General features: G+C 41.6%; 1 protein-coding gene and 1 long non-coding RNA gene across 3 annotated transcripts in view; both read left to right on the plus strand.

The window, feature by feature from the left end:
• Positions 1–26,968, plus strand: part of TSHZ2 (teashirt zinc finger homeobox 2) — a 229,352-nt gene that overhangs the window by 192,826 nt on the left and 9,558 nt on the right. The window lies entirely within an intron of this gene.
• LOC134161276 (uncharacterized) lies at positions 22,637–26,948 on the plus strand. The gene is made up of 3 exons (XR_009963925.1): positions 22,637–22,889; positions 22,966–23,682; positions 24,987–26,948. It is a non-coding gene; the product is annotated as an uncharacterized LOC134161276 (long non-coding RNA).

Raw genomic sequence — 26,968 nt, forward strand, 5'->3', positions numbered from 1 at the left:
ATGGGACGGGAGAAGAGCTGTATGTACATCTGAACTTCATACAACCTCAGTACATAGATACCCACTGCAGGTTGTCTCCAGCACTTTTAAGACAACCTATGGGTGGCTGTCCAGGGACAGACCACAAGCACATCTAGCCTGGCAGCTTGTCCCTGTCAGACCAGTGATGGACTCCCCAGCTTGTCACCCAGCCTGCGGTGCAGGAACTGCCTGTGCCATGAGTTACATCTGTGTTTCACGGCCCCCCATGTCCACAGCCTTCCACAGCCACACCTCAGCACTTCTTGGGCACATTTGTGCTTTTGGTACCCATGGTGGCAGTGAGTCCTGTAGGTTCATCTGCTGCCATGTGAAAAGTGTTTCCTTCTTCCTGTTGCCAACCCTCTGCCTGATTCAGGAAGCAGCATGGTGGGACTGACCAGGAGGATTTCCTGCTGAAGTTCCAGACGTGTTTCACCATGATCTGCAAAGCCAGAGGAGTTTGCTGGAAAGGACTGTCAGAAACACTTCCTCCTTTCAGTCATGTCCTCACCATATGCTGTCACTTGGGTGCAATTGGATGGCCAATTCACTTTTATTTTGTGAAGGAAGGTGCATTCTCTGGGAAGCAGAAGGAAATATTGCTATTGTCTCTTATACATACTCCTTCAGTTAAAAGCCCCACCTCTTCACTTCCCACTAAGAAAGGCTGGTTCTAGGCACCTTTGATTTATGCTATCTATATTCTAACTCTGCATCCCCTGAGCACTCATCCATGACTCAGATTTACAAAATAACCAATACGTAAAAGGTGAATTATTGTTTACTCTTCTAAATGTAATGACTGATCTATTTGTCTTTAACACACCAGCAATGTTCCTGATTTTTGTAACAAGTCTCTTTCCTAATATAAATATCCCCAAAGCAAGTGAGATGATTTCAGTAATTTGAGAACAGAATGTATTCCATGAAAGTTAATAATATGGTGCATCCCAGAAGTAAGACAAATATAAAGACATACAAACCAGATGACATAGTTTTTATTTTTATAGATGAAAATCCTAGGAAAAAAACATCTTTAAATTACCTATGTGTAAAAACAAATCCTTTGTAATAGAGAAAATAATTTATGCCATAATGGAATTTGTTGTATAGTTTATAGAGAGTTATTTAAAAAGATTAATTTTGTAGATGCAGCCTGATAGATCCAGGGTTCCTTTCTGCAGGAACTGCATGAGTTTTTTCCAGAAGTAGACCAAAACCATAGTGAAAGTGTGAGCAAAGAGCCAGCCCTCTCTCCAGCTGTCTATTTGTGTTCAGCTAGCCATGTTCGCAGTTGCAATCACACACAAGTCATGCAAAGCAGGTGGTCAAATGCTTGCAAAATTCTGCTTGGCCAGTATCAGAAGTAATAAATGTGGTAAGGCAGAATAAATATGCAAAATATAGTACTTTAACCTAATAACATGACCACTTGCAAGCTTTAGCATAACACTGAAAATCACTAATGGAGCACTGTGCAGATTTTCATGATACAAGCAGTCAAGAATCATGCATAATGGAACAGTGCAACAGCTAACAGCAGATTCACACAAGATAATTTAAACTTGTTTGTATGGAAATGAAGAACTAATCTTTGAAGTGGTCCTTAATGAGATTCTGCTTGATCCTCTCTGTATCCGGAGAAAGTCTTCCGTTTTCCTTTTGCATCCGGCTCATGTTGCTGGGCTGCAGAAAAAGGACTTGTTTAAATTATGAATGCCAATTTGCATCTACATGGTATTAGGTGAGAGCTATGTGCTACCAGTGACTTCATGTGTGCTTGTAGATTTGTCATTGAAAGTTGTCTGTGTTGTAGTCCACTCCTACAGTAGATGTTACGCAGCATCCATTGTTAGTGTGGCAGTGATGGCCATAACCGCAGCTTAATGCAAATGAATCCAAAGTGATTGTAAAACGATTTTAATACGGATTTAAAAATACGGGAAAGGTATTACCATCTCACACGTGTGTTCTACAACAAGTACTAGGAATTTTGGTTTTCCCCTTTTTTTATGGACTTTTTCATTCCCACTCATACGCTTCAGCACCGAAACGTGCTGACAATAACGCTGCAGTTTATCGCCAAAGCTATAAAACTCCACTCTAAAAGGGCTGGAAGGCAGACGCCGTGCTAGTGCATCCTGGAATATCTTAAACCGCCAGGAAGCTTCTGAGCAAACTCCCCCATACACCGTCAGAAAAATCTTGCTGAGTGATCAGCCTTTTCTAAACCTTAGCTCCGTCTCTGAAAGCGTCCATCTGGCAAATGAGGCTTTGTTTGTGCTTTTGAAAGGCACAGGGAAAACATTCAGTTGGTTTTTTCTGTTTGTTTGTTTGCACAGCTCAGGAGATTAAGGACGTATTTAAAGTTAATGATTGTGTTCCCATGAGAGGAAAACACCTTTCTGTGAGCTGCAGGTTCCCTCTCTATTTTTGTCTTCTGATGGGACATTTCTGCCTTCAAAGAAAGCAACCACAGTAAATACCTTCAGATGACATCAGGCTCCTAACCTGCTTGCATGATTATTTTATAGACTTCAATTTTAGAAGAGCAGATAGTTCTTTGTAATGAAACAGAGTTTGTTGTGGTTCGTTTGCTGGGGTTCAGGTAAGCCACGGCAAACTAATACACCTGAGTTGATTGACTCTATAAAGAGCACCGTGGAAATCTTCCTGCTTTTAAGAGCTGAATGAAGCAGGAGGTGGGACTTGCTCAAATGCACAGGAATAGCTCATGTAAAAGTTTCCTGCTGGTGTTAGTTTTTAGCAAGGGTCACCCTGAAAGGCATCCAACCTCTCCAAGTGACAGCCAAACGTTTCTCAGCTCTCTCTTCTGAACGTGGTTAAGGACTGGTGTGGGGTGAATATACCTGATATCCATCAGCTTAAAAGAGGTGTTTGATGGCTAAACATAGAACTCATTGAAAGAAACTACTAGAAAGAAGATTTCACCCAGGTTTATCGTCACTGGTGCTTTCTCATCAGGAGGATGAGCTGCCCTTGTAAAGCCTACTGAGGCTTTCTGAGTCTTTCATCCCTTGTACAGGCAATAGGAACCAACATTTGGTGTCACATATTTGCTTCGCATGGTTGTGTAGTGGATCCTGTCCCAGATACTTAGTCCTATTCTCCAAGGTCATGAAAGAAACTTTTTCTAATGCCATTTAACTTTTTTTTCTTTAAATTTAAGAAATCTAGTGTTATTTTATTTTTGCAAGACCAAATTAAAAAAGTTTTGCAGAATCATTATTTTTCTTACTGTATACGCATTAGAAGTGTTTAACTATATTACCTTCACAAAGTCAGCCAAAGCAGCAGAAATTGTTAAATCTGTTTAGTTAAGTTCTGGTGGGTTTATCTTGCTCCTTCAATCCAGCATTTTCTAACATCAGTAACACTTTTGAAGGTTAAGCTTTTGATCAACTATTTTTTTGACAGTTCTCTTTGGACCTGCCACCTTTGCACCCAACAGATGTACATGAGGAAGATCTCTCTATGTGCACCATGTATTAGCCATGCTCAGCTAACACCAAGCGATAGGAACTGAGTACCCATGGCTGATAGAAACACCCAGCACCTTCTTGAGCAGTTTAATGAGCTTCCACCTCATACAGAGCAGGGCAGAAATATTATAAGACTGAGATGAAACTCCAGTTTATTTGTGCACGCGCTTTTTGCTATAAATGTCATGTCTGTTTTCTTTGCTTTTACTGGACCCCATTTGGATCTATTCTGCTTTGCTATGTACAGAATTTACACACACAGCCATTATTATTGCCTAAGGGGATCCTTATAAGTTTTATAGCAACCATATAGATTTGACAACCTGCTGCATCTGATTACTTATTGTGTTTACTCAATGCCCTGAGCACTGTATGGATACCCAGGGCGGGCCCAGGCCTTAGAGAGATTCAGTAGCAGATTTGGCTTTTGGCTTCTGTCCTGAGCTAAATCACTTCATAGCCACTGCATTCCCCAGTGACTTGTGGTAAGAAATGATGGCTGCACAGCCCAGCCTCTCCTGTGCTTCTTCACCAGCAATGCCCCTAGCCCTGTTTTCAAAAGAAATCCAAGCCAAAAAACTTTCTCTTTGTCATATACCTGCAGGGAAATTAATGGTGTGTTCAGTAGAAATAATTATCTGTTGAATTTTCTTCTGGATCACTATCTAAGCAGGAGGACTAAAGAGATGTCTGCTCTCCTGTTTTCTCATGTAGAAGACTTTCATGGTCTGTCTTATTAAGGCCAGTAGGTGTTAAAAGTAGGTGTTAATATGTAAGTCTGGTCCTAGAAAGGAAGAGGAGTATGTATTTCAACATGTTGGCCATGTAATTACAGACTGATTACATGCTCACATATGTACCATTTCTAGTGGGACAAATGAGAGATGAGGAGACTGCTAAGGTCACACCTCTACTCCAGAGGTGTCAAAGCCCATTCTGTGGAAAGGGCCAAATTACAGGTTTAATTATAATCCAGGGACTTGCGTTACAGCATTAGGGTCATGCACTACCCTTGATCCACAGCGGTCTCCTGCTGAGGGCCCTGGGAGCTTGCATAAAGATCAAGGCTAGAATGAGACTCTTAAGAAATAAAGGAGTTCACCATTAATAAAGGCTCCCAGTGCATTTGACATCTCTCAGTGGGGAAAAAAAAGCCATTATATATGGCATGCTTTAGACTACACCTATCCTGGCCTTGTTTGCATATATCCTGGCAGCAATTGGACACACGCAAAGAGAGCAACTGCAAGCACAAGGTTTCCTGGAAAGTCTTCAGAGCTCCTTGTGTTGGCCTTGTTATATGTAAATCCCTGTGGCTGGTGCTTTTGCCATTGTGGTTACTATTTTCTTTATTTTCTTTGTGGGAGTAACCTGGTTTTTGGACAGTGCTGTTTGTCCCTCTTCCAAAGCGCCTTCCAAGCTCCTTAAGCTTTCTCCCCTCTACTGAAGCACCCAAAATAACTTTCTGTACCTGAAAGCGTAGGACTAGTGTATTCAGTGATTTTTCAAGTAGGTTTGAAATAGCCTTTGGAATAAAACTTGCCCAGAAAGATCTTATAAAATTAAGTCAGAAAAAAAATATCTGGGGTCCTCCCTGCATTGTAACCACAAAATAATGCCCCAAGGAGAGAGAGATGTAGCAAAATCTGTCAGACCAAAACAGGCACTGATTGGAACTTATGTCTGTGTTAACTAAGGAGCCGGATTGCTCTTGACAAGAAGCAAGTGGAGAGCTGATGTTGCATGAACTTTTTGTTTTGTTTCCAACCGAGAGCACAGCTCTTCATGCCCCAGCGTGTGTGTATGTGAATGCATGTGTGCATGTGTGTGCATGCGAGTGCCCATGTGTGTGTTGCAGAGATGGCCACTAGCTCACTCCTGCCAAATTAGCCTGCAAAACAGTTGGGGTAATTTAGGACTTGCACTGCCCGATCATTGGTACAGCTACAACAAATAAAACATTTTAATATGAGCAGTCACTGAATGTTTACTGTATCATATTGCTGGGAGCTGAATATGTGCCAAATGCTATAACAGAAGGGAGCATATGAACTCCAGAATGATGACACTAATAAGGAAATTACAAAAGGCCCAACAAATGGCATTTGTGTTAAATCAATAATGCTCTGTTTGTTATTTTTTATTCTAATCTTTCTTCTAAAAAAAAAGAAAATTATCTTTCCAAACAGTTGGCAATTCCCATTCTTGTTCTTCTTCCTGAACATAATTAAAAACATGTTGTGGCGTCTACTTAAGACATCAACTTTCCCAAGCCTGTCTTGTCCACTGCGTTTTAAACAAAGACACTTGTTTTGGCATTGTGCCCTTAATTAATCATTTGAGGGTTTATTGCTGTACAAAAAATGCCTTTGTTTTATGATTCATCACAAGCCCGATTTCTGCAGAACTTAATCAACTACAGAACTAACTTTCTAATCAGCTTAAAGTAAAAGAAAAAAGCAAAACAGATTGCTTTTGGTGTGTTGTTTTGATAAAGAAACATTTGTGAAAGGCGCACTAATATTCTGGGCTATTTATGATTTCAAACTACAGAGATCAGATTAGTCAGTTAACTTGGGATTTCAGGAGAAGGAAACCTGTTACTGATTGAAAAGCATGATCCTTGAAGTCCACACCAGCATCCCTGGCTGCCACTTTCTGTGCAGCCCAGCGAAATGGCACCAGGCAGGCTTCTTGTGAAAAGGGACTCCAGACTTTGAAGATAAATTTGAAACGTAAAGTTCAGTATGATAGGAAAGCAGTTGTGAGCATGGCTGGGTTTACAAAGTGCAGAGATTATTTTTCACTGTTTCCATAGAATCACAGAACGGTTTGGGCTGGAAGGGACCTTAAAGCTCAACCAGTTCCAGCCCTCTGCCATGGGCAGGGACACCTTCTACTAGGCCAGGCTGCTCCAAGCCCCATCCAACCACTTTTTTTATGAGGGTTTTAATGCTCTTTTATAATGTAATATTTTCCCATTTTGATTTCACTTTAAATCTCCTATGGGTACCAGTGGTAAATTTTTACAGTAAATGAGTTTCCCAGAGGACAGCATAGGAGAGTCTTTGTTCTTCTTTTGATTTGGAATGCGAAGTTCAAGAATAAGGAGTTCAAGTCCCTAAATGACACAAAGAACAGTTGTGCTTTAGTGACCATAGGCAAGATCAAGCCCTTGCAGCACTAGAAGCTATGCAAACACATTGCAGGATACACTCCCTGCTCTGATAGAGATTACATGGATAAAACACACACAGATTGCGAGATGATAGTCTTTGGCTCATTGTACATTTCATCACATACAGCTGAGGTGCAAGTTAAATGACTGACATCTGACAGATACTGATATGATAGCTCAATTATTCCAGACACGGGAGCAAAGGCTCATCTGAATTTTACTTGAAGTTGTCAGAATTGAAGCGAAGTACCCCAAGACCATCTCTTTTTCTTTTTCCAAATTAAGTTTTTCAGTGTATTTGTAGAAATATAAAAATCCCCAATTCTCTAAGCAACCATACACAGCTTGCACTGTGTCAAAACATGCCTACATTGAGTAAATATATTATTATGCTATGTTAATATGTGTTATGTAACGGTCATCTGTATTAATATATTCTTCATGTCAGATAATAGTATTCATTTATTTGAGGTTACATATTATGCTTCTATCTACATTTGGAATTTCACTACAGTATTTCCTTTTTTTCAGGTCAGATAAGAAAGTATTTGATTTAACACACGATGCCACACTCCCTTCATTGCAGTGGGTTGTGCCAGTCCTTATTGCCTCCCTCAGATGGGTTTTTGGTTTGGGCTCAAAATGCCAAAGGAGGTTTCCTGTGCTCATTGGCACTTCTATGTCCAGAAGGTGCTAACCTTGTAAAATAAGCCCTGCGGGTCCCTGGTGCAGGCAGCCAAACCAAGACAGCAAAGCAGCAACACCCTTTGCTTCGTGGTCATCACTTTTGAGTCTAAAAAACCCAAGCCCTAGCAGTTCACCCGTGCCACCCATGGGAGCACTGCTCGCACTGAGAGGAGACCTGAACCTTTCTCCCATTAGTATCGCCTATTACAAGAGATCATTTCAAAGCTAAATGCTGTTTGTTTGCATTCATTGATTTTGATGGTGATATAAAGTAACATAGGGCAGGCATGAGCTGTGCTCAGGGTTACCAGCTTAGCTTCACAGACGCAGGAGTTTGCAGAGTGAACCCTATCAGGGCTCATCTTTGACACAGCAGCATGGGCTTCGAGCCTTGCCGAAAACAATCTCTTTCCATCCTTAGTGTGCCAAAGCCTCTTTCACTTTTGCAACATTTCCTTAGGTTTTAGGCTAAGCGCAATGAACAGCCAAAACTTTACTAACACCCACCCTGTACTGAGCCCTCACAGCACTGGTGCCAGCCAGCAGTGGCTCCATGTGATGGCAGCTTGCAGCGGCGCAGCAATTGCCTATTGTCTCTGCTCCTAGGAAGCCTACTTAAAAGCATAGGACATGTCCTGTGGCCTGATTACCAGGGTTATTTTTCTTTGCTACTTGTCAGCTACAAAAACAAAATCCAGCTGTAAAAAACAAGTCTCTTCTCTATTTGGCAAGGTCTGGAGTTGGAGTGTGTGTGTATGTGTGCACTTGTGTGTCTGGGCAGGACAAAAGCAGACTTGATTAACAGTTTAGCTGGAACATGTGTTTGCCACCAGTTATATTCTTATATCTTCATAAGTGCTGAATGCTTGCTTAAAGTTAAGGTATAACGTGTGTGTGTGTGTCTGTGGTTGTGATTTAATAGACAGCTGAAAATCAGGCTGTCACTCTCCAACCCCAAAGTAAGGCACACCAGCATACTACTGCAGTTGGTTTCAGCTAAGCAGCACCCTTTGGCGGTGCAGGAACAGAGCTCAGGAGCTGCTGGCTGCTAATGATGTGCTCTGGTCCTTTGGCAATGTCCAGCTTTCCATAATGCATCTAAAATATTTCTCTGTGCAAAAGTCACTTTTTGTAATTGCAAGGAGAGGAACTCAGCCACAAAGTGATGGATTCTGATTTTTTTCTTCCCATTAAGATGATTTAGAATTTTACAATAAGCATCACTGCATGGCTGCTAGATAATGCATGTTATTAATTTGGCACATACTAATGCTCTATTTATGTAATATTTCATACACTTTGCAGAGCTTTATATTCAGAGAGCAACCATAGAAATAACAGACATTCAGATCTGCTCCTGCCATTTCATTTTTTTTCCTGACCAAAAGAGAAGTACCTCAAGGAATTTCTGAATCACACAGAATGGATTTCCTCAGGTTGTCTCCACAATTAGCCAGTCAGCTGGCCCCTCCTAGTATAGAAACAGCTAAAAAATGAAATCCCAATTCTTTGAAGCTAAACAAATGAAGATAAGTGATACGATTAGAGGGGTGCCTGACTTAGCATCTTCCTTAGAACTTGCACAGTGGCCTGCACAGGTCTGTCTTTTAGGGCTGTATTTTTAACTTTAGCCACTGAGTCTTGCAGGAAGGGCATCTCCTCCTTTATTTATCGGAGCCCACATTCTCCACTTGATGTAAATACCTGGTAACGAGCCAGAAGGAGCTACATTAATAACTTTGGAAGAAGCATTAGGGGTTGAGTGCTTGTAAGTTTGGATCTTAGTATGGAAATCCAGCATATAAAGAGAGAAAAGTGGGAATCTATAGGGAAGAAGCTGGGAAATTGAAGCAGGGAAGAAAAATACTGGCATTCACCTGAGAGTAAAACTACAGCCGGAAGAGTGACCACTTATGTGGAGTTCATTTGGGAAACAAATAGCTGAACTTTGGTTTCCATCTCCAGGAGCGTTTGTACAATTTACTCTGCATTAGTACTAGGAAGATCAGTGGTGGCTAGATCCAATAGTTTATTCAGGAGAAGCTGTAGCCCAAGGTTAGCAAAGTAAAGGTGTCTCAAATGATAAATGTAAGCTCTCTGTGATTAGCTGGTATTTGAGCTCCTTCTTGCCCTTCTACATTTGCTGCTTACCCCAGATTTCAGTACATGTGCTTTGTGCAGTCTCTCTACTACGCCCGTGTTGATGTGAAGTAGAAAAGGTTGTTGCTAAGTGACATGACAACTGCAAAGTGCTTTTCAATTTCTTTTTGTGTTTTCTACTCCCACATTCCACATACATCCTGTACAGAGAGTTTGCTGCTGGGAACATCCCTGTCTAGCAGTGAATGCTGTGTGACAGTGCTCCAGGTCACATTTCTCATAGAAGTGGCACAGAAGCTACTATTGCTGCTCCAGTGCTTCTTTCAGTTGGAAACTTGGGACGGACCAAAGATCATTCCCATTTTCCTTTGCTCATATAAATCCGGGTGATTCACTGTCCAGTCTGAAATGGGTTTGGTGGTATCTTCCCCAGCCACGTATAATCGTTCCTATGCTCTTTTTACACAGCAAAGCAAAGCTATCAGCCCAAGTGGGGCACAGCTCAACCAGCTACTGATCTCTGTAACTCAGCCCTGCAAATGAGACCTGGGACAAAGTTTTGACATAGCTGCTCTTACTGCTTTATCTGTGCTGTGGCTAACTCTCATGGGCTGTAAAGCACCAGGTTCTGTTGTAGTGAAAGATTTCTATTTACAATACCCTGTTGGTAGTCTATATCTCTCTTGGGGAAGCACTCTTCGAGTTATTTCATCTATTGGCTCCATGAAAGAAAGTAGTTCAAGGGAAAAAAAAGAAAAGGCAAAACTTCAAACAACTGGATTCTTTGAACTTTACCTCTTGCAGCAATCTTTATACTACTTGCATCTCCCTGCATTGAATCTCATTGGCCAAACCATATCCTTTTGTTTTCTGCCAATACAGTGACTCTAATGCTTGATGGGCCCCATCAGGACCTACCACAGTGAACCACAGCTTACCACAGCAAACCACAATAAAATGATAACAGCAAATAGCATTACAAATCTTGTGCATCTGTCGGGCTCAGGTCCTCTCTATTCCGTACATAGGTTAAGACATGACTTCTTGCCATGCAGAATTTGTGAGTGAAAGACTGGCATTGCGCCTGCGCTGTCTGTTCTTTACCACATTAAAAAGGTCATAAAAGGATAGTCAGTTAAAGAATCCTGGTACTGAAGAGAGCCTTTGCGCTCAAATAAATTCCAAGCAAGACTTTTCTTTCAGTCTGGGAGGAGGGGAGCTGCTTGAAGAAAAAATGTGAGCTCAACTATTAGCTTTCCACTTGTAAAACTTCATATATCACTAAATATATTGCCCGTAGAGGACAGAAGCTGTTAAGACGGAAAAGAATTTTGAAGATGGATGAATGACAAAGACAAATGAAGATTTTTATTTTAGCAGAAGTTTCCAAGTGCTGTCTCTGGGTTGGGAGGGTACTGTTAATAAAGTACACTTGACATATAACTGTTCAAGATCCTGAGAAACAGCTTTGCTTTAAAGTTCGGTAGAGGATCAAAAAGAGTGAATTCTCTGGTTTTCTCTATAAAAAAAAGAAAAAGAAAGCCATGAAAAAGGATAGTTTTTTTTTGGAAACGGCATCTATGCCTTTTGTCTTTTCTTCTCTTTGTGGTCCAGAGACAGTGCGTTGACTGACTTCTTCAGAAAGGAGATCAGTGAAATTGTCAGTTGATTACTTCTCCTTGATTAGCATTTATAAGAGCCTGTGATACATTATTTGCATTCCTATTTAGCCGTGATTTTTGTGGGGCAGCAATGATTAAACTTGTCACAGGGCCTGATTGACAGGGTCAGATCTTCACTTTCTACTCTTTTGAAATTAAAAACAAATGTGTCAGCTCCCTTCATGGGCCGCAGCGCTGTGAAGCTTGCTTGCCTTGTCATCGCAGATAGGTCAGGAATGTTTTAATTTTAGGGATGGATTCTGCTTGTCAAGCAGAGTGTGATGGCGTGTAGTTCTGGAGATGAGATGTGAAGGGTGTAAAACAAAGAATGGAAAGAACAAAGACAAAGACACTCACATTATTAGACAGATTTAATTAGTCTGAATGGATATTATGCTAGATGAAGCAGTGAGCTGTGAAATTAACCCTTGATTACGGATTGGCGGATCATGCTCATAAAGAGAATCAAACCTTGGTGAATGGGAAAGAGGTTCCGTCCTACCCTCACAGCCTTCATCCCCACGACCCTTTCCCAAGTCTAAGAGGGGGTGAAAATGTTTGGAGGAAAAGCTCTTGTTGGCACTTGGGAAGTTAGGGCAGTCTCTCCTTTTATTCCGGATTGCTGCGCCTAGCCTGTCCGAGGAGCTGGAACCAGGCAAGTTACACAGAGGCAGGGTTTTGCATGAAGGATGGTAATGACACCACCCAGTGCAGCCCATGCCCTGCAGGCAAAAGGCTGCAGAGGCAGCACAGAGCCAAATTCCCTCTAAAGATATATTCCCGCCTAATCCCTACTTCCCTTCCTACCACTGCCAAACAGGTTTGATATTTCTGCTTGAAAGCGTATTTTGTTCTGATAAACTGTGAGTTAATACAGTATTACCCCTAAGTGAGGGTATAGACTTCAGGAAGGCCAGTCTATGCAGACTCTAATACATGTGTACTGTAGTGTCCCAAATACTGAGATAGTGTGGGAGATCAGGGTAATGACAATGGAGAAGGTGCTGTGTTTTGCTGCATCCATGCTGTACAGAAGAGGCACTTCAGCCTTTTTTTGTGCTTCTCATCAGCATTCCCCAAAGCACTGTATCAAGAACTACTCCTAATTAGCACTGCAATGGAAGAAAACAAATAGAAAATACAGTGTTACTCTCCTGTTAGTTCCTTGTCATTTCTTCCAAGTTGTTCAACTAATGGAGTAATCAGTTAATTTGTGTTAAAAAAAGAGGGGCAAAAAAGCCAAAGGTTATTAGGTGCACTAATCAACCAATAGGTGTGAGGCCCCTGCTTCCCTCTGGTACATTTAAAATGCTTAGTTTTAGTGCAAATTTGTATGCTGGAGACTGTCAGATTGAAAAGGAGTGAGACATGAAAACAAGTTGGGTGAGAGACTGCCTAGAAATGGTGGCTGATAGCTTACTGAACAGCACCAGTCTTACCTCTTTAGTCCTGTTGACCCTCGATAGGTACCATGCTGCACAGTGCTACTCCTCATAACATTTTTAAAATGTGATACCAAGAATTCTCATTTTTACTTAGCATACAGTAGCATTTAAGTGATCTCTGTACGTGGAGTGAAAAGAACCCTTCAATGAAAGGCCTACAGAAGATTAATGAAAGTCATTAGCATTATATGATAGCAGAGAGTTACTATCCACAGAAAGAAAGGAATTTCTGCCTGCACATCTCTTCTCCCCTGGTTTCCCCATCCCGTTTTGTATCCTGAAAGAGAAGAGGCAGCAGGAGAAGGTGATGAGGGAGTAGCACATGACATGAATCCCATTGCAAAGTCTACTACTAAATTTCTGTTGGTGTTAGAACAAGTCACTTTGCCATTCTCCAGATGAAAATGATTATTTAAGGACAAAAGACTAGTACTTATCATTAAACCTGAAGACACAGACTAGTTCTTAGGCAGAAAAGCCTTGTCATTGAACTAGTGTTTATGTGAGCAGTCACACATTAGTGTTGCTGCTTTCAGGGGCCTCTCATCAAAGGCTTTATTATTACAAACCTATTGAGCTGTATCCTCAGCTGCTGTGAATCAACATAACTCTCCTGAAACTAATGATGCTACACACTTTTACATCAGCTGAAAATCCAGCTCTTCCTTTCTAGCTGTTTATGTATTATTCAGCTAAATTTTTCCAGTACAGACCATATGAAACACTATGCTTTTTCCAAGAAGGATCTGCTTTCCAGACACAACATTGGCCCTTGATCTGAGTCTTCACAGTCCCCAGTCTGGAAGGCAAAATGGGTCATAGAATAATATAATCAAACAATTTTAATTATTTGATTCAGTAGTTTCTCTCAATCACTGCTGCCTCCAGCATGAGGCAGGGTTTTGCTTACCTGTTGCGGGCTTTGCTGGCAGATGGGCTGGTGCAGGCACGGGTGTTGGCCAGATTACTGCTGGTTTATTTTGTTAGAAGAGAACAAAGCACATGAAACCCGTGGAAAACGCAATTGCCAATAAAAGGGAAATCTCTGTTTCTTCTGTCTGTGTATTTATCAGAGATGTAGGTGATGTTTTTACTTTCTTTGCTTTGCCGCTTGCCACAGTTCTCTCTCTGGGCATTAAGCTTTGTAGGTTGTAAGATCTTAACATGGCTGATTTTGTCATTGTGGTGCTCCTGCTCAGTTTGCAGAGAGACTTCAGCTAGTGCGTTCAGCTTTGATACGAAACATCAGCAGACAAAAGGTATCCAAAGGAGAGGTTTGGACAGAATCATTCAATGCAGAATATGTTGAGTAAATGCTCAAGACAGCCCTATAGCATTACACATGATCCTTCAGTGAGGAACAATAAGCACTTACGTACAGAATGCAATGCACACTTGCTTGAATGCTCAGTTTTATATTACTATCCCGCTGTTCATGAGCATAACTGAAGAATTGGTGCTAGGAGAGCTGGCCCCATTTGCAGAGGCATTTCTGTCTCACTGATATGTCTCTGTAAAGAGAGTAACAACTCTGTTTAAACCAGGGAATTAACACTGGTGTAAACCAGGTGTGAGCAGGGCAGACTCCCACTCTTCACCCAAAGTGGCAGCTCAGAATCATTGCTTTTCTGCCTCCCAGACACAGCATATATTTTCTAATTATATACACAAGATCCTTGCTCACCTGAGGTTCAAGTTTGCTGCACTGTTTCTCATCACTCACTTAATTCAAAGAGCAGGAGCAGTTATGTGCCCCCCACCCTTCCTTTATTTTTCAAACTGAATTGTTTCGGCAGTAGCTTGGTGTGTCAGCTTGTAAGTCTATAAAGCAGTTTTCTACCAGCTGGAAATCCAACATGCTACATGAATACATAACAGTGCCTAACCAAGAAGGTTTGTAATTCAGTAATTAGCTGTAATTAATGAACACAAAGTGAAGACTCATTTACAGTTTAAATTATCACATTAGCTCCTGTCACCCTCTATGTACACAAAACAGCAGGAATTCAATTATTTTTATTCTTCAAAGCTAATTTAAAATTTAAGGAATGCCATTACATGAAATAATAGGTAGGAAATGTAATAGAAATCACTGAGAACAGTTGGCCATCCTTAGAACGGGAGGAAAAAAATGCTATCAGTGATGATTTAGAAATGTTGTTTCCTCTGTGAACAGATGAAGGATTGAAATCTATGCACTTTTCAGTGTATTTAAAAAGAAAACGAGTTTGGTGGTTGCTAGGTCTTTGTGCAGGAAGAACATAATTGTGCATTGTGCATAATTGTAAAAGCAGTTGATACTGATAATGCTGTTGATAGTAACACGATGACAGTGTAGAAATGCTCACACCATTATCTTTAATGGGGCTGAGTTGATGGCAACAGCATCGAGCCCCTGTAATATTCACCAATCTTAGTTGGGAAACTTCAGCCTAGCAGGCCTTAAGTAATTGTCACTTTGCAATCTGCCTATAGTTTGTGTGTGTACGTACGTCTATGTAAAATGCTTTCATTGTGCTTTTAAACCTACCATGATGCTTCTCCCTGCAGCTGCCACTGATATTTTCTCAGTTCAATAACAAGAGAATTCCAAAGCCATCTGATGCCGCTCTGTAGCTCCCACATATCTGCATTACAGCCCTTATTTTTTTTGTTCTTTATTTCTTATTCAGTTGCGTTTTCATTTTAAATAGGCCACTGGAAGCTACACTGTCTAATTTTTCATAGGTGATCGACTGCTGAGTTGTGGGTTTATGTAGACAGAGGGAAGGTAGCGATAAGCCAAAGAGAGAGGATTCTATTAGGGAAATGCAGCAGTAACTAATGAATCCTGCCAGTAATTGGGAAGGTGTAAGCCTCTGTAATATCGTAATGATAGTCATCCGTTCTGTGCATCCCCCATCACTCTGAACGATCCCTCATCGTCTCTGTGATCTCAGACACTTAGCCATGCAAATCTTCCTGACAGGGCTCTATGTCTTTATCTCCCTAATTGGACAGTATAGAGTTGTTTATGGATATTGCAGACATTTAGACCTCAGTTGGAGGTTGTTCAAAAATCGTTAGCAAAGTTGCCTTAACAGCATTGTCAAATATTTATTCCCCTGTTTCAATATCTGTTTTTAACCCAGGCATGGTTTGCAATAGAATTAACATTTTGAAGATACACCATCTCATTCCTGGCTTCGTTTGAGGTTGTTATTCAGCCATTTTCCTACAGAAAGAGAGAACAACAAAAATCTACCATAAGTCCTCATTTCTCAAGGATAAAACAAGAGATTGTAGGGCAAATGTGCTGCTTTTTAATACCATTTCCATGGGGAAATATTAAGAATGCTGACAAAGGCAGTTCCACTTACAAAAATTACAGGAAGCTTATAGGGCAAAAATTCCAGTTTAGTGTAAGCCAAAATAAATGGAGAATAATCCCATTCACTACACCACTTCAAGTGAGAGCAGATTAAGGGTCTGTATCATATGTATGAGAAAAATGATGTCTTTTTCCTTGGTCAAGATTTGGGGGGTTTAATTCTTGTATAGAATCATCTCTTCGTGGTAAAGTAAGATCTAATGTTGTGCTTTACTAAAACACATTTTTTGCTTTTACAAACTTGCTTTTTGGAGGATTTTGCATTTTTGTACATAATACATTTGTTGTATATGGTTTGGGGATTTTCTGAGTGCAAGGAAAAGTGGCCTAGACCATGAACATGAGAAGCAAAATTGAGTTTAAGAGAGAGCACTGGAAATCAAAGCCAGCAGCTGGTGTAGCCACAAATACTTGTGATTTGGGGTGTCAAAGAGGGAGATCAGATGGATCAGGCAACTGAATTTACAGTCCCTTGGTCATATGCCACTTTGCTCAGACAAGTTGTCCCACAAATCAAGGGGATTATTTGCTTCAGTAAAAGCAGATCAGGTCTCTCCTTTTTGTAACTACTAAATTAAGTCCCTAATCCTGCAAAGAGTTAACTACATACATACTTCTGCTGCCATCTTGTCTCACAAGGCTACTTACTGTAGCAAAGGTAAGCTTGAACATAGTTCAGATTTTTATGAAACATCAATATTAAATTGCAATAAACCCAGAAAAAATATATGTATTTATCTAAAAATAACAATTTGGCAATTTTTTGAACCCAACTCTATTTCCTTTACACAAATAGAAGGTGCAGAAGCTCTTGTCCAGGGGAATATTTCTAGGAAGGATTTCTGAAAGTATTCATTTGCACCTGTCTGGCAACTATCTTGAAAGCTGCTTGTAGGTTTGGAAATGGCTTAGTCAGGGAGCAGTAGAGATGACATATTATATAGTTGATTAATGTAGTGAATAGCAAATTACTGAAGGGGGAATAATCAAAGCCATAGTGGAAGCAAATAGTTACCTTATCTGATTTCTCTCAGGTTATCCCAAACTTTCAGGTACTTCCCACAGTCAGACCAAAAAGGTAAAGGAAGCAAATTAAAGTAAAACTATTGGTAGCACAAGGGAATAGGTTTTTCTTTTTGGTGAAAAATTTCTGCATATTTGTTACAATTCTTTATTTTAGCAAGTTCCCAGTTTTTCAGTTTGTAGATCTTTTTGTAATAAACTTACGGACCCCCTAAAGCAGTACTGTAAACCCATAAGCCTTTCACCCCTCTCCCTAAACTGCTGTTGGAAAAGTTGTCAACTGCAGCACACAAAACAAACAATGCACCTCTTGAAGGTCAGAGCGAACTGAATTGCAGCCAAATGCACCCCCAATGCCCGTCCTATTCCAGCTCACGTGTTGCCATCCGAAGCTCATTGCAGGTACAATGGTTGTAGCAAGGATGTCCCATCTCTTGGGTATCCCTCATACTGAACATGCAGCCCTGTTTCCTATGGCATTCGAGGGACCTCTGGACACAGATAAGAGGCTGACAGCCCAGGTTCACTCCATCAGCCTCTCCCTCATCTCCAGGCTGATGCCACCAGGTTTCCATTCCTGCTGTGCTACTGGTCTGTTGGGACAGCACTTCAGGACAGGACCAGATTCTTCTCCCTGTGGTAGACGTGCTAAAGCAAATTGTCTCTAAATATGCTTGCTAGAACCTTCTCCTCCAGGAAATGAATGTATTGGCATTTAGGTCTTTTTTTATATATGCACATACATATATATTTAAAATCCCAGCTTTAGAAGCTTATGTTGGTGCAGCAGTCTGTGACACTGAATACAACCTGCTGTGCAAAGCAATTGCCAAATGTTTACATAAACACATAAATAAGACAAATAAATTTATTTTCATTATTCATATTTTCTGCTCTTTCATTTCCTTTTTATTTATGCTTTAAACAACTGTTACTGTAAATGTTACGATGAAAAAAATGCCTGCAGTGGACAGAAAGATGATCAGAAAGCCCTGATATAGAGCAATTCATGTTTCTTCTTTACAATCACTAACGAATCTTAACTTGAACCATGTTATGTTCCCATGTGAGTGATAAGCAATGATTTATTATGAAGTGTCATGAAATCAGAATGCCATACAGTGAGACATGAGCTAGTGGAAAATGTGTTCCCTGTTTCCCAGCCTCATTACTCAAAGATGCAGTGTCCCTTTCTCCAAGTCTAATTTACCTGGCTTTTCAGGGCACTCTGATAGCAAAGGAAACAGCACCAGGAGAGAAATGCCTGATCCAGGCTGTGCTGATCACCTACCAGCACAGCTAAACACATTGCAATGACTGGGAAAAAGGCCCTGCCTGGAAATTCAGAGCTATTGCTGTATCAAACATTTGCAACCACAATGATGCCACCCCCAAAAGCCATTGCTTAGGATTACAGCATCCGTTGCCTCATCAGTACTGTCAGCGCATGAAAAGGAAATAAAACAGGCATTGCGGAGGAGACAAACAGATAAGTTTTTTTATGCATTAGAGTTTCTTCTACTCTCTAATGATTCCCTTCTCCCCATGATCCTAATTCAAGTAACTGGCATGTGATACATTTTGTAGATAAATCAGCAGCAGAAGAGCATGTGCAGTTCTGGCACCACAGAGTAGGTGATTTACTTGTAACTCACACTGAGTGCACTGCTTTGGTTTTTAAGGTGGGGATTTGTGTTTTAAGTTCTCCCTCACAAAGACAGAAGCAAACCAGCATATTGCAGACTGATTGACACAAGCAGTCCTCCTTTCCTACAAAACTAACCCAAACAGGCACAGTCTTAGATTTTAAGCATTTTTCTGGCTCTCTCTTTAAAGGTCCTAATCCTGAAAGCTCTTGGGCTCGGTCAAATCATGGATGGAAATAGGTGCATCTGCCTAAGGAAAGGCAAGGGTTGAGTGTGGCTCTGTTCTGCAGCAGAAAGAAGCATGGAAGCATGAGCCTTCCTAGGAGGTCTGGCTTGGTCTGGGCACATCACAGAGCAATCAGGAAGATGTGCTGACACGTAAAACCATGAACAATATTTTTCTGGAAAGGCCAAGCCTCTACCATTAAAAAAAAAAGCAAACCAAACTTGTCCAAAACCATAGATTTAATAACCCCAGATTTGTCAAAAATTCACCAGCAGTGGCAGATCCTGTTTCAAAATATGATCCCATTCTACCTCAACAAAATGTGATAGACCTAAAGCTCAAACTGCACAGAATAACCTTAAGAACAAATTTATGGCCTGCAAATTCTTTCATGTGAAAGGAGATGTATCTTACATCTAGGCGTGTTACGACTCGTTCATCTGTCTTAAGGCAATAGTAGCTGTTGTTTTTCTTGTAGGAGATGTGGAAATCATCAGAAGAAAATTAAGCAGAGCTCATCCTTGTCTGTAAGGCTGAGACTCAAGAATTTCAGAAACCTTTTTTTCTATAGAAATGCTTTATACAGAATCCTTGTGAAGTACAATCCGGAGAGTAGTTGTCTCCCAGCACTGACAATGTCTGCTGTTCCAGAGGAGACGGTGTGTGATGTACCCTCCTGAAATATTGTCAGCAAGCCTGGAAATATGAAGGCATTTTCATAGCAAGGCAGGGATGAAAGGAAAGAGCTTTGGGTTTGCTTTTTTGTTTTGCTTTGTTTCCTAGTCCTAATAAAATCTACCGGTGTGCTCCTAACTTCTCCCCTCCCATTTTGTTCAGCAAAGAAAGGGAACATAATTCTCTAGCAGAAGAGTTTCAGTGCCCAGGAGAGAGGGAGGAAGTACAAATTCCTTCCTGGAGGTGCTGGCTTTAGCCAGAGATGAGTTTTGTATAATAGCAAAGCAGCTCTGAATGCAGAGGTAGGATCAGCATCTCTGTTCTCTTGAGTAGCCTTTACTGTCTCATGGTGACTCTAAACATTCTAATGTCATAGCTCATAGGTGGGGTTGGGGGAAAACTCTCCCACAAAAGCCTCTGTTTGATGACTGAGAAATTCTCTTCAGGATTTAAAAAATGTGGGGTTTAGTGTAACCAGGAATTACAGCACAGGAAAACAAGGAGGCAACTGAGGAATTACACGGCAGTCGAGTAAACACCTGCAGATGACAATTTGCCCTTTTTAAGCACCTAAATTAATTGAGGAAATCTAGTTGTGAATGACCTGCCTGTACATCCTGACCTCCATCCATGTAAACCTGGAACCTGAACCCACCACCAGTGTGTTCAAGATGATTGCACCGTAATTGCTTTGTCTTAATCTGCTCTAAATTCCCTTTTCCCAAGGTGTGTTACAAAAGCTGTTTCTCTTGCGGGATCTATACAGGTGGCATTTTAAAATGTAGTGAACACCCAAATCTACAGAACCTGCTTGTCACAGAAAATGACACAGTTTGCATGTGACCTGTAATGACAGTTGCTAGTTGAAAAGAAACCAGAAATTCAGCTATATCTTCCACACTTTGGTTGCAGCTGCCATCAACTAAATCTCTCTCCAAGGGCAGATGGTGCCCTGTACAATGAACAATTTAATCTTGAGCAAACTTTGCCAAAAAATGCACTTCTTTTTTTTTTTTCCCTCCAAGAATAGGCTGTCAATCACATGTGCTCTCAAATATATTGTGATTTGGTGATTATACTTTATTTATAGCAAAAACCAAACATTCAATGTTCTCTCTCTATATTTTTTTTTTCTAAATACAAGCCTGTGAGCCTTCCAGATACCCCTGTATTGGACTCTGTCTATGTGCAGAAGCGATTAAGAGGGACCAGTTAGGTGTCAGGATACTTTGTGCCCGTTAGGTGTTGTGTGCTCTTTGTCACATGTGCATCCTATGGCACCCTGAGGCCCAAGCTGAAATCCTGGCCTTTCTCAGCACAAGTGGCAGGAATCCCACTCTCTCCACAGCCTAGGTTTTCATTGTGTCTCTCTGAAGACACGGGGAGCTGCAGCCCCCAAATTTTGTCTGACTCCATCTATCAGCAAAATGTCTGAGGCATGTGGGGAAGTGAAATGATTTGCCTAGAGCCATGCACACCAGATCTCTGGGGGCGGGAGCCAGGTTTTAGCACACAGCTCGCTATCTTCCCTTCCTCTCCTGCTACCTCTGAAGGAAATGAAGATGGGTGGAGCATGCATTGCTACTGTCAGCAATGCCAGTTGTCCCTCCTGTGCCATCCCTATACCTGGCATCCCTTCCTTAGCTGCCTGCATCTGTGCAAAGATCTAGATTGCCCAAACTATCAGGAAGGAAAAGATTATTCTTGCTGATTTTTCTCAACCTAAATAGCTCCCTGATCTACAGCACCGTATGGTGGGCACTGGAGAGGATTGGGGCAGCTTCAGCCAGCAGTGCTCACGTCCACCCTTGCTGCATCTTTCATGGAGTCAGAGTAGTTTGGGTTGGAATGGACCTTAAAGCTCATCCAGTTCCAACGCCTGCTACGGGCAGGGACACCTTCCACTAGAGCAGGTTGCTCCAAGCCCCTGTGTCCAACCTGGCCTTGAACACTGCCAGGGATGGGGCAGCCACAGCTTCTCTGGGTACCCTGTGCCAGCACCTCAGCACCCTCACAGGGAAGAGCTTCTGCCTAAGAGCTCATCTCGGCCTCCCCTCTGGCAGGTTAAAGCCATTCCCCTTGTGCTATCACTACATGCCCTTGTAAAAAGTCTCTATCCACACTTCTTACAGGCCCCCTTAAGGTATCATCATTATTATTATTAAGGTGAATGTCTTTCATTCACCTCTGTCTCTTGGGGATGCACCTCATCATTCTTGCTTTTAAGATACTGCTAGATCCTTTTCTAGTCATTCACAGAAGAAAGTGCCTGCTCTCTGGGGAGCTGCTTAGGCTAACATGTCAGCATTTTTGCAAGCCATGCTGTTCAGGTGGATTTGGAGGATCTAACTATATTTGTTCAGGGATGTCTAGTAACCCTAGTGAGCTGGACACTGCTGTACATGTTCAGTAGGTCTAACTGGGCTGCCCAAATATATATATATATATATATATGTATATATAAATATATTTGTACACAAGCTATAGTATTTTTGCATCTCTCTTAGGTCTCAGGTGGCCTGACTGGTTATACATGCCTGCCCACACAAGCATGCCCCTAAAATGTCAGTGTTGCTGTATCTGAGCAGTCCAGCCATGGTGTTTGGTACTATTAGTCCACAGTTCCTGGCAGAGATGGATCGCTGTGTTCACTGCACTGTGCACAATACGAATAGGCATATGCTGAACAGCTTTGCTCAACCAGGGTCACAGCTAATAAAATCTGTCATACAAAACTATATACACAGATATTAGAAGTTTCGGGAAACAAGAAACTCAAAAAAAAAAAAAAAAAAAGAAAGTTTTGGGGTTATTTTGGCACTTTTCAAGCAGGTTTTTCTTTTATATCACAAAGCTGTTGAGCCAGACCAGCTGAGGTTAATCAGCATAACTCCATTGACCTCCTACAGAGAAGGTGTTTTGCACCAGCTACAGATACGTGTTCTGATGCTCTTGCTGCTGAAATCCCAGGGTGTTTTATCTGTCCTTGGCCTCAGACTCTTAACAAAGTATCTTCAACAAAGAGTTTTCTGAGATAAATTCAACTTAATAGCTTCAAGTTTTTATTAAATGTAGTTTCCATCATCCCAGGCAGTGATGTCTCTGAACTCCTCCACCTGGGTGTTACTGCAGCCAGAGAGCTTTGTATTTAAGCAGACACACCCCAGGAACATCTGAGTTAAAGCCCGCATTTCTTTTCCATTATCTTGTCCCACATTCTCATAAGCTTAGGTCACATATGTCTTACAATAAGGCAGACTTTTTTCCACACTTCCCTCTCCACATGTCTGGTGGCTCAGGCTGGATCCACGAAGCCTGGTACCTTCTGCAGGGACACAAGAGGGACCTGCCATGGTGAGTTGTGCTGATGTGTCCTCCTCTCCCCCTGTTCTCTGTTGGGCAGCAGCTAACTGTGACTTCTCTGCTGTAGACAGTGCAGCTTCTTGGCACAACACCCTTCGTTATAAAGAACATTAGGGAGCATTTCCTGCTGTTATCGCATGGAGCCTCTGCATGCATCTGGGTGGCACCCTCAGCAAGAACCAAGAGCTGAAAGTATTAGTTTTCACAAGGGTTATTCTTACCTCTCCCAAAATGTTTCCCACCATGCTAGAGTGTGATTTCTGAAACAAATATGTTCTGTTTATTTATTTAATGTGCTGTTAAATGACCTTCTGTAAAGCTATTACTGCCACAAGGCTTTAAAATGGATGGGCAGGCATAACTTAAGAGAGCATGCTCCTTACAATCAGGATGAATCATTTGAGTAGTTACTGTTTAGATTGATATAATTTTAGTTATAATTATGGGTAACGAGAAGGCATTTAGAGTCTGTAATATTGTAATTCATGGTGAGAGGAGTCCTAAATGAAATAAAATGTATCCAGATTTGCTTTTTCTCCCTATCTAGGTATTATGCACGTAAGCATGATTCTTTAAGGAACAGATTTTCTGCTGCTGTAAAAATCTAGCAAAAGTAGGTCAAAAATGACATCTAGAGATAACATGTTTGGTAACCACAAAGGGACTGTCTGTGTCTTTCTTTTTGGCCTTTTAAGAGTCCTATAACATATTACTATAGGTACAGCAGCAGCATGAAAAGATTTTGATCCATAGACTCCCGCGGCCTGTGGTGGGTGGATCACAGGTACATACTGTCACTTTTATTATCCCATTACACTAATAGAAGATGATAAAATTATATTAGCAAGGATCGGGGAATACAAAAAAGAACATAAACACATAAACCTGCTGTCGTCTGCCTGGCTCTAGAGTACCACCACACCTTGGACTGTGCCACTCAAGTGGTTTGGTGTGCTCCTGCTGAACCCAAAAACCAAACAGTGACAGCAATCCCCAAGTGAAGGGCTTGAAAACCACCCCATGAGCAGACAGCCCATGTCATTTGGTTAGTGTGGCAAAGGAGGCTAGAGGGAGAGAACGAAAGCACGGGGTTTGGCACGTGTGTGCACGCGTGAGTGAGCTCACCACAGCTCTCACGAGCCAGGAGCCATGTGGGGATGAAGCAGCACAGCTGAGCAGTGCTGGTGCCAGCCCGCGGAGGCCGGACACATGGCGATTAGCTGTTAACATGCAGTTGACAGTTGTCTCGGATCGCAGACATGTTTGAGAGCTCCTATTTCAGAAGTTTCACAGCTGTGTTTGTACAGCAAGATCTGAATGAGGAGAGGGAAGCTGTGCCACGGGCAAGGAACGGGAAAGTGATTGGTAGAAGGAATCTTGAGTCCTGACACATCTGCATTAAAATAGATACAACTTTTCACATCTGCTGATGGCTTGATAATTAATGTTAAATAAAAGCAAAGCTTCAGGATCTGCAACTGATATTTCACATATGCTGTACAAGACATCAGCATAATGAACACCCTCAACCACATTTTCATAACATAATTTAAGTGAGAGGGTTTTCTTTATGGTGCAGGTTGAACTACATTTCAACAACAGCCCAGGAAGCAGCAAAGTTTGCCCATCAAGTGCTGTTTAAATGTCCAAGCTGCTATGCCCTAGACTGGGTGACAAGCTCTCCACATACTCCCTGAATCTCTTAGCAACTTGATAATGAAATACATAAACTATGACCCTTATTGATCAGAGCTCACACTAATTAATTTCCCAAAGTCCTGTCCCAGCCTGCAGTGATATCAATGCAAGGGGAAAATAACCCAAGGATGGAGACTTCAGTTGGCCAAAAGACCTCAGGGTGAAGTACTTATCCCATTGAAATCAATACCAAGTCCCAATTGATTTTAATCATGCACGGATAGTACCATTAGTCAAGTGTATGGACGCTTAGCCCCAAAAGTTTGTACAGTTGTCACAAATGGCTTTTATAGCAGTGCTGAACCATACCTGCCTGCACACACAGAGCAGTACAGAGGCTCCCCTTCAGCTCCCGGGTGCCTCGTTCCATCTTAACCTTTCTTCCAGCAGCAAGGCCAGTTGAAGAGGTTTCCAGCCTTCCCCGCTGGCTGTGCAGCCCCAGCCCTGCACTGGGCCCTCCTGCTGGGGATTGTGTCATACCATAGGGTGGAAATCATAGAAAGGAGCAAGGACTGGAGTGGGTTTGTTGCCAGAAGTGTTTGTTGTAGACCTACACTCTGTCCGATGTGCCTCTGTCAGCTCTACCAAGGTTTAACAGTGTCCTTAATGTTGCTCTGTACATGCTACCCTTGTGATGGGGGAGTGACCGGGAGTATTACTAACCTGATTTTACAGCTGGTCTAATACAAAAGCCTAAGGGCCATCGTTGCAATGAATTAAAAAGAAAAGGAGGCAGGAGTTTGGCTTCTCAGTTTTCCAGTCCAAGCCCTTGATAAATATTTCCCACTGGCAGAGAACCAGTACTCTGCAGTTACTTTGCTTCAAACCAAGTCTACTTCCCAGATTTAGCACTTTCAATAATACTACATGCTGCTTAATCGTCCTAATGGCATTCTGGAGGCAGAATTGAATTAATCAGGAGTTGTCGCTCTTGCATTCAGCTGTTTCACCGCTGTCCTTGTTGGCTTATGCTGGACCAGCCCATAGTGTCCCGCATCCATGAGTTAGGCAGATGCTCTGCATGTCAGAGCCCCTACAGAGCTTGGTATGCTCCAAGGCAGGACTAACATGGCATGCCACAGGTAGCTTTCATCCTGGTGAAGGCTGCAAAAATCTACTCAGAAAGGTAAATTCCAGTGCCTGTACCACCTCTGCAGTCTGTACTTGGACCATTTGCAGAAGGTGATTCTGCAGCTGAGAGCTTGGCCAGAAGCAGAGCCAGCTCATGGCATTACCATATTTTAGCTCTAGGCATTGCAATAGTAAGGCTTCTGGATTTCTTTAAAATTCAAACAAGGTGTAAACTGACACAGCTTTGTCCCTTTGCAGTGAAAAATAGTAGCTTTGCAAAGTGTGAATTGCTCTGGAGCCTTACCTCTGAAACCTAAAGACAACATTTTAAAGTGTCAACATGGATTGCTTTTAATATCTTTTAAGTGGACCTAAGGTATTCACCACAATTTCAGACTGGCTTCCAGGCATCCTTAGTTGCCAAAAGTCTCCACATTCAGCTGCCAAACCTCTTCTTCCCTTCCAGCGATTTCTCCATAGCAGGTTTGTGTTGCCAACGCAACACTCCGCATCACTGTGAAAACTGAAAAGGTGAAGATATTGTAAAACAAACCAAATTATGAGCTAAATAACATGAAGTCAATGAGCTTTTTTGTTTTCATATGGAATTCTTTTGAAAGCTGAGTTTATTTTACTTTATTTAAAGCTACTACTGAATTTCCAGTTGATTTAGCCAGAACACAGGGAACACACCGCAGGATTTGAGTTGTGTTTGCTGAAATGTCCATGGCCTTGAACAGATAATATATTTTTCAGTAACATATTTCTCTTTGCCTACTGCTGGTCTTTTTTTCTCTGTGCTCTCTGCAGATTGACTTTCACTGTACTTATTGCCTGCCTCATTTCTCACCCTATTTTTCCAGTTGTTTTTTCTACTGCTTCTCACAGTATCTTTCTCCCAGGTTATAAGCAAAAAAGAACTCTACTTTGGGCTGAACTTTTAAACCCACATCTTGAAATTAAATAAAACAAGCACCTTCTGTCTCTATGTAGAAGCAACTTCACAACTCGAGTCACTTAGCACTTTTAGTAGCTGCAGAATGGAACAGGTCCGTTGGAAGAACGGAGGCTCTTAGCATTAAAGCTGGAGAGGTGCCACAACAACCAGAAATAACACAGCGATAGTCGGGTAATTAAACACAACGTGGGTACCAAGATGTTGAACTCACCATGAGGATTTTAGAGTATATCTTGGCTGGTAGCAGAAAGAAGCTCATTATAGTGTCCAGGTTTAAGTGACATGGGGGAAAAGCAGAGATACAGAGGAACATACTCAGTGGTCCAGGCAGAGCCACAGCATC

Source organism: Pezoporus occidentalis, unplaced genomic scaffold, assembly GCF_034315485.1.
Source record: "Pezoporus occidentalis ecotype Australia unplaced genomic scaffold, CSIRO_AGI_Poc_V1 ctg171, whole genome shotgun sequence".
In the NCBI taxonomy this organism is placed as follows: domain Eukaryota; kingdom Metazoa; phylum Chordata; class Aves; order Psittaciformes; family Psittacidae; genus Pezoporus; species Pezoporus occidentalis.